Source organism: Agelaius phoeniceus, chromosome Z, assembly GCF_051311805.1.
Source record: "Agelaius phoeniceus isolate bAgePho1 chromosome Z, bAgePho1.hap1, whole genome shotgun sequence".
NCBI lineage: Eukaryota > Metazoa > Chordata > Aves > Passeriformes > Icteridae > Agelaius > Agelaius phoeniceus.
In genome coordinates this window covers 60,756,584-60,764,054 of record NC_135303.1, presented here as the reverse complement: position 1 = coordinate 60,764,054, position 7,471 = coordinate 60,756,584, and the positions used below count along the sequence as shown (strand labels likewise).

General features: G+C 36.9%; 1 protein-coding gene across 3 annotated transcripts in view; it reads left to right on the top strand.

Moving 5' to 3' along the window:
• The window catches only part of DENND4C (DENN domain containing 4C), a 72,438-nt gene that overhangs the window by 1,481 nt on the left and 63,486 nt on the right, over nucleotides 1–7,471 (top strand). The gene's annotated exons all lie outside the window — the stretch shown is intronic.

Here is a 7,471-nt window from a genome sequence, read left to right as displayed (position 1 = left end):
ATGCTGTTAGTTTTGTTGGCTGTTTCTTCATGTGGACCAAACACAAAGTTAGTAAAAGATTTTACATCACTCTTTTTAAGCTGGCATGTTAGGAGTTAGGGAGTAAATGTTTTGTTCCTGTGGGAAAAAATAATGGTGGAATGCAAACTACTTCATGTCTGTTTGGGAAATGAAAGATTTTTTATTTGTATTTTTTTTTGAAAAGCAGTCATGACCAGACTTAAGTGATTAACCAGACTACTAACCAGCCATACTAGCATATATATTTCAAATTCTTTGCACAAAGGACACCAACTAAAAATCCGTAACTGATAGGTAGTTTGTGAATGTTTATATTATAGATGTCACTGCAAGTGTTTTTTAAGATTTTTCAATTTTTTTTTAAGAATTAGCTGATACGCTGCTTTTTACCATTCCAGTGGATATGAAATGCTAATAGTGCATGTCATTAAATAGTGCATGTCTGTCTCGAGCAGTGCAATGAAGTTCAGTAGAAACCAGAAATATAAATATTAGCTTGCCTACATGAGTTCTGACTTCTGTGTTAAAACAGTTACTAGTGCAACTTGACACCAATTGCTGCTAAAGTTTCAATGTTTGAATCTTTAAAAAAAAGAAATCTTACAAGTTAAGATGGGCATTTTCATAAATACTTATGGATAAGTATAATGTTACATCTGATTGTTTATTCTTCGGTTAAGATTGGTCTCTCCATAGCCCAAAGTAAAGTAATGGCATCTTTTTGGACCATGTCTTACATATTTGTTTTCTTATTTGATGACTCTGTATCTGTGATTTCTTTCTGATCAACCGTTACATGGCTTTCATTAAAAAAAAAAACAAACAACTGGAGCAAAATTGGAATATTAAATGTTGGTATGTATAGCATCCCTCTGGCTCAACATATATTTAATTCTCATTTGGAGAGATAGTGCTACATATTGTTGAAATACAGTTCTAGAAGTGGTATCTTTTTAAGCTTAGTTCTTCTTTAGGTCTGCATTTGACCAGTGGAGAATTGATTTTGGAATTCAGCCTTGATATGCTTTAAGGAAAAGTGTGTTCAAGTGTTCATCTTGACACGCCATCTGGGTTTGCTTAAAAATACAGTAGGAGGAAAGTCTCAGTAGAATTTGGTGGAAAAGATATATTGAAAAAGTTGTAAGAAGAAGGGAAGATAGTCTCTTGACTGTTATGTCTTACTGTTAAGCTTTCAGATAAATTTCCCCTGTAGGTAAATGGCCCCTGTAGGTATAGAGCAGTGTGCATAGAGGCTAGTTTCGTGGCCTCGTGGCCTTCTTACTTGTTTCATGGCCTTCTGACTGAAATAACAACAAAAAGTGCCTGTAACCTCTAAATCAGGTCTATTTGTCTAAGGGTTGCTTGCACTGTCAAAGGCTATCTTTTTCTTCCTCTGCATGCTAGTCATCCCAAGGCAAGGATTGCCCACCAAAGCAGCATGCTGCTTTCTTGGAAGATATTCACAGTACTGGAGATCTTGGCATAGGTGACCTGTAAAATAGTGCTTGGGGGTCGTAGTCATAGCTACTAAGTTGTTTCCCATGTGACTTGCCTGATAGTTGTCCATACTGCTTATTCGGATTTGTAAAATGAAAATCAGTTTGCTGCACTTGCATCATGAGACCTGTTTTCCTCCTGTAGTGCTTCAAACAGTAAACTGAATGTTTTAGGGTTTTTTATCGGCTTTGGAATTTCTGGTTTGCTACAAAAATAATCCCTGTGTTAAAGTTGTTGCCCATGGCTGTACAGAAACGTGAGGCTGCTTCTTTCCCATCTGATAAAAAGGTAGTGTTGTTGGAAATGCTACACCCCTGTAATGATAATGAGAGTGTTTCATTCTGCAAATTTGTGTAGATAAAACTTCACAGTTCTCTGGTCTTAGAAGCAAAGTGACTTAGTTCAAGACAGTTTCTGGAGTGAAACATAGTTTCTGGTGCAGTGTTATTGTTTCATGTTCAGTTAATTCTTGTGCATCTGTCACAAAATGTGAGCGTGTAGAAACTTTATTCTAAAGTTTCAGGAGTACAAGTTCACTGTGCTCTGCATTCCAAGCTCTGTTTGAGCAGAAAGTTTTGTCTTGGTTAGTATCTCACTTGAGCCCTTTCTTTCTGCTTACAGGCTTTTTGAGGGTATGAATGTAGTCCTGATGTTTACTGTTTGCTTTGGCAGGCAGGAAAATTGAGAAGTTTTCAGAATGACTAAGATTATGATTATGGTCTCTGTTTAATCATGCAACTATTTTCTGTGTTTTCTTCTTTTTTTAACAGCATCTCAGAGTTGTTGATCAAAAGAACAGTAAAAATGTACCCACAGTTTCTTTTTGAATGTTGGCTTGCATGTCATTAAACATTCCATTTGCTTTGTTTCAGTTAAATGCAGTGGGCCAGTTTTGCCTTACTTTGCTTTCATCTTTGCATTTAGTGACACTTCAGTTCCTTTCCTTTATTCTCAAAAAGTCTCTAAAGAGGCTTGATGCTTTTCAAGCAAAAACCAAGAGCCAGTGTTCCTCTGCCTAAAAGATATTAAAAATAGTGTAAATCAAGGATTGATGTGCAAATTAAGTTATTCACTTCTAGCAGCAAAAGCTGAGTTTACAATTACGAGTGTCCAAAGGCATAGAAGCTTTCATCATCTTGAAATGGAAGTGTTTTCCAGCTGGGAACAAAGGGAAGGTATAGCACATAATCTAACCATTTTTTACCAAAGAGGCAAAACCCCTGATGTTCTTGATTTTTCTCTGAACCAGCTCATTTTGGTGATAATTTTTGTCTTTATAATTAATTTCAGCCTTTGATCAGTAATGCATAAGCTGAAGTCTCTCTCCTGATGCATTCTTCAGTGCTGCTCTTCTCTTTTGCACATCTTTGTAATGTAGAGGACTTGACTGCTGAAAGCAAGACATTTTTTTTTTCCCTGTTGAGCAACCCGGTGCTGCTGTTCCTGGTGTCAAATAACATGGCTCCAGCCCTCTGTCCATTCTCTGGGGAAGAGGCTATACTCTCAACCAGATAAGAAATCTGACATAGATAGAAGTCTTGTGATTAAAATATCCTCCTGCTTTGTCTACATAATGTGTATATTTTTCTACTTCAAGAAGGCATTAAAGCATGGTTGAAGTTGGGAGAAAGAGAACAGCTACCTATGGGCAGCATATGAAGAAAAAGAAGTTCAAGGACTTAAGTAATGTTTCAGGAAATTCAAGAATTCAAGGCACCTTTGGTTGTATAGTTAAGTCCTGAAGCTTCTGCAGGATATCCATCTGGGTCTAAGAGAAGGTTATAGAAAGGAAATAAAAAGTAAAATGCTGAGTCACAGCAATTCATTTAGTTACTCTAATCATCAAAAGGGACTATTTCAAAATATGGAAACTGGTGTGGCCAGTTCTCAACAGCTGATCAGTCAGCCATCCTTGGAAATAGCAGCAGCAGCAGCTTGCCTACACTACAGAGTCATACGTACCTGTGCTTTCACAGCTGAGCATGAAATTTCATAATAACATTTTAAGTAATTAATGATTCTAATGAGAATGTAAAATTCTGGGTATCTAGCTGGAAGTGGCAGAAAATTGTCTATTTGCAGGTAATATGAGCTTAAGTATGCTGAGGTGTATTTTTTCACAACATAGATAATACATTTTGCAGGGTTCCTTGAAACAAATCCTAAAAAATAAGCTGTGTCCTTGCCAGAGTAAATGCTTTCAAGGAGATGGATAACTTGAGAAATATTTAATGTATGTAAAACATATATGTCTTTTACCTGTTAAGTTGCTAAAGCTGCCAAAGATGTGACTGAAGAGTAATATTCACAGAAGTTAATTTTAGCCCAGGGAGACTCAAGTTCCTAGGCTTTCTTCTTCCCCTGTTATCCACCACCTTCTTTTTAGGGGGTAATTCACAATGAAAGCCTAACTTTAGGTGCCCTCAATTACTAGCTGAAGCTCCTCCTCTAGTTCTTGCAGAAGGAATATAGGAAGGCTAACCTTATGAAGTTCAGTTTTCTGAACAGGTACCACATCCATTTAAGAGTAAAATTTGGATTTGGCAGGAGGAGGAAGAGTACAAGTGCTTTTATTATAAGGTTTCAAAGTAATGAAACCACTGTGATGTGGCCTGCTAGTGCCTGGGAGCAGTCTGCCGCTTACAGGTCACATCCAGGTTTGTTTTCAGTTCTGAATATTCAAAGGTCAGTAGGACATAAAAGATAAAACTTTGTAACTGCATAAATGTGTTACTATTTTCTCAAGGTTTTGCTGAAACCAGAAAAAGCAAGTGTATGTGTCTCTTGTATAATGTTTATTTGATTCAAAGTGAATTCTTGCAGTTAGAATCATCAGTGAAAGACTTAAAGTGTTCTGGCCTTAAATTCTTGCTTAACCTTGGGGGTACATGCTTCCTTAGCTTTCTTTTCACTTTTTGTTATGTTTTAGTAGTGAATAAGTAAGTAGTAATTCTCCCTATACAGGACTGTTTATTTTGTTTGTGAGTAAAGTTTTCCAGTACTAATCAACAATGTATGCAAACCTGGAGCTGTACTGATATAAGAAGATCTCAAGCCATAAGTAAAACAGACTTTGCAAACCAAAAATTTGTTTCGCTAGTGGTGGCGTACTTTCACAGGGACTTATATTGGAATACTTGTGTGACTCTGAAGAACAGGATTCTTTTGTGGACTTCTGGTTATGCTAGTACAATTCTAGGAATAAACCAGATGTACCTAACACACAATAAAGGGAGAAGTATGCCATTCAGCATTGGGTAGACAAAATAGCAAGTTCACCTTTGAAAAAAGGCATGGTGCACACACTTTCTTAAAAGAAACCCATGCTTTCTTGAAAGGCATTTCAAACTCTGATACATATACTTTGCTGCATTTTTGCTTTGAACTTTGTTTGTAGAAATCTACTCGTAAGATAATTATATGTAAATGCCTGAAGTTCTTTTGGACTATGATGACTCATTCACTGTGAATGTAGTGGCTAATGTGACGTTTCAGTTTATTTTAAAGAAAGCAGAACAATTCCTGTTCAAAGACATTTACAGATTTTCTTTTTTCTTCTGTGAGATTTAGAGGTACAGTATATGCACTATACATCTCAAAACCTCCTCTTCTTAGGCTTTTTGATCCAGCTGATTCTGCTAGGAATAAAAGCTCTTATTTAGTCACAGTCACTCCTCTAATCTTAAACTGTTTTTCTACTTATATTAGTAGCCAGATGATTCACAGATCTGAGGAGGGAAACTGCTTTGATCCTCAAGTGTCTAATTGTCTGTTGTTCCTTTTTAAAATTCTCACCATTAACTAGCATGCTTTCTGGTTTGAATGTCTGAGTTGAACTACTTTGCATTTCAGGTCTCCAGGTTGTTAAGTGTAAAAGTAATGTCACTCCATTTATATTCCTACTCCTCTTGTCTATGTGGAGCATTGATACTGCCCTAGACCTGGCAGAGGTTAAAAAAAAGAGTGTAAAAAATTAAAGCTATCACAGAGAACAGGCTTATGCTCTCTCTTTTGAGCAGGGACTAAAATGATGGTAGCCCATCTCTAGGGTAAATCTTCTGACTTCGCAGCTGTCATCCCACCTGTCCCTTCCAAGAGCCAGCAGTATGGTAAAGCGTACAGTGGAGCAGTGTCACTGCAGGAAAAGGAGGACATCCTACTGCTGAATACTTGGGAGCGCATTGTGAAGGCTGGGATAGGTGTCTGGTTTTTTTGGTGGTTTTGGTTGGTTGGTTTTTGTTTGGGTTTTGGTTTGGTGGGGTAGGGTTTGAGGAGTTTGTTTTGGTGGTTTTGTTGTTTTGGGGCTTGGGGTTTTATTGGTTGGTTTGGGTTTTTTGTTTTGGTTTTTTTGCAAATGACGAAATTGTGAATCCCACTCCACCCTGTGCAGAGAAATGAATGTACAGTGTCTCAAACTTTTTGTGCATGCTACAGCAAATGAACATTGGGACTGTGCTGTTCTGTAGGTTGTATGGGATCAAATAATGTAATTTCAAAAAAATTTGGAAAAGTCTGAGATCAGTTCTCTAAGTAAATCAATTAATTTCTAAATGGTGAAATTGGAAATAGAAATGTTAACAATTGCAAATTGTATTCACGATAGTCATAGCCCACTTTAGGAAAACAGGGTTTTTATTTTAAACATATGACTAAATCAATTACTAAATCCAGGAATATATTGTGTGCCAAAACAGTAAAAAAACTACAAAAACATAAAAACAAGTGTGAAGAATATTTTAAATATAAAGATAAGGGCATGTGTTAAATTATGACAGAAATGAATGGCATGCTCTTGACAATGATTTGACTTCTTCTACTGCCTAAAATCTGTATAGTTTATCCTAGAAAATCAAGTTCCCTGTAACTATTTTGTCTGAGAATTCTGCAGTCTGTTGAGTAATACAGTATTGGTATTTTGAGTATCATATGATGGTATTAAAAGAAGGCTCAAAATAGGTGTAATGTCAGACTTCACATTTATCATGTCTGGTATGTGCTGGGACTTCATGACAGAGAATCTCAAGCTTGCTACCCTTGATAGCTTTTCTTTATGTTTGAGGAAAATATTTATTGGACATATGTCTGTAAGTAGTATAGTGCTGCAGCTTAAGACCAAAAGCATATTCAAAAGAATATTCTAACTGCTTTGGACTTAATTTTAAGACATCTTGGCAAACGAGAGTTTCTTAATGAGGAGTTGGCAAGAGGATTAAAAGACAGACTTCTGAAGTGTTAATAAGCTCCCACCAAGCTTGAAAAGCAGCTGAGGAAGAAAATTTTTCAGTAAGAAAATGCTGAAGCCAAGTGGTTTGAGGCTGGTTATCATAGGCCAACCAGAAATGGGAATCATAGCTCTTGATAGGCACAGGAAGAGTTCAGTGGGGTGGGGATAGGCTGTGGGGCTCTGACCGTATCGATGGCACAGCCTGGGTTTGGTGTGGTGAAGCTGTCAATGAAGAGACCTACAAAGAAGAAAGATGCCTTCCTGCAGTGATGTGGTCTTTTTTACCAAAAGATAAAAGTGAGGAAAATTGTGTTCTTTAAAACCAGCGAGTGGGTTTTTCACCGAGGTTTTGTAGAGCCCTTAGATGATGGTTTCAAGTGACAAATGAATGATTGTATTGTAGATGGCTAGCAGAAATCTAGTCAAACCATGATTCTTTAATCTGGCAAATCTCTTTTTGTTGACGTTCTGGCAAAGCAATTTCAATATTAATACTTAACTATTTCAATGCTTAGTAAAGAGAGCAATAAGAGAATATATCTGACTCTTACCACTTACTTGAAGTAACCTCTCAGGTGAATTTGAAGCAACATTCTTTCTTCTCTCCTTTGTCCTCTGAAAACCAAGTCCTAGTCTCCAGTCACCCCAACCCAAAAAAGGCACCAAAATAACTACAAAAAGCAATCTTGGAGATTTGGGCTCCCAGAAGAAATTTAACCACTGGACTTT